This window comes from Sinocyclocheilus anshuiensis, unplaced genomic scaffold (genome assembly GCF_001515605.1).
Source record: "Sinocyclocheilus anshuiensis isolate Anshui unplaced genomic scaffold, SAMN03320099.WGS_v1.1 scaffold1249, whole genome shotgun sequence".
NCBI lineage: Eukaryota > Metazoa > Chordata > Actinopteri > Cypriniformes > Cyprinidae > Sinocyclocheilus > Sinocyclocheilus anshuiensis.
This window is the reverse complement of record NW_015549641.1, coordinates 5,297-6,539: the sequence shown is the minus strand read 5'-3', so window position 1 is coordinate 6,539 and position 1,243 is coordinate 5,297.

Sequence of the window (1,243 nt, the reverse complement as noted above, 5' to 3'; positions counted from 1 at the left end):
TACTTCAGTCTGTGTGCATTGAATTTATTTAATACACGAGTTTCACAATTTGAGTTGAATTACTGAAATAAATTAACTTTTCCACGACATTCTAATTTATTGAGATGCACCTGTATAATTCAGATGAATTCAGTTTCTCTCTTTTTTCCCAACACATGTTGGGACACTTGCCTCTATGCACAGGGTCATAGAAGTAGCCACAATCCTTTAGATTGGAATAGACTGAGGGCAACAAGTCAGACAAATACTGCTGAGCAAATGCTCTCGCAGCAATTTTATCTGCTGTTTCCTTCTCTTTTTCCAGCACTGCCTTCTGCTGCTTTATCCGGTTCTCCTGCAGTTGTGAGGAAACAACTGTGGTGAAAAAACTGTTAATTAACATCACATCATATGTAATTTTACCATAAAATCCCATCAAATTTATGTTTTTTTTTTTTGCAAGTAAAAACTGAATTACTGTATAATTTATAGTGAAAAACAGAAAAATGACATTTCCAGAAGTCCATGCATGACACAAGAAATCTAATTATATTTTAATTCAATACTTATATTTTCAATATTTTTGTTTCTTCTTATGTTTGTTAACAGTTACATTAGAGTGTTTTGTGTAACATTTAATTAATGTGTAATGCATTATTTTTGTGTGTACTCTGATAGTGTTTTGACCCTGTACACTGTCTACATGTGAGCGTATTAGTCATGGCTTTCTGTTATCATCATGGTGGTTGTCAGTGCATTTTAAGGTAAAAACATACTTGTAGATTGATATGGTTATAAGTTATACAGATATACCTGTACAGTTATAAGTTATACAAATATATGACACCAATGTATAAATTTACCCTAAATCTTGATGTTGAATAAACAGTTCCATATCATTTGTCATGCACTTTGCTGGAACTCTCAATACTTCACACTTAACTGTAGTAAAAAAAATTAAATAAAAATCTATTTCAGACCAAAAAATACCTATTCATAGACTTTGTGCCAGTCCAACCTCTGGCCAATAAATTGTGCTTTTATTTTCAGACAGCAAAATGGTTTTGTGGCCTGTTTCACTGTTGCCATAGTCTTTACCTTTGACTTAATTAAAACCGCAGCATCATTAGAAAACCTTGCTGGTTTTTGCCTGAGCATCAGTCATGATATTGTTTCTAGTGATTCTCACCTTCTCCACACGGAGGCACCGTTCCCTCTCCTCTAGCCTCTGCACCTCCACCAGCTCAGCGTCACGGATCTCCTT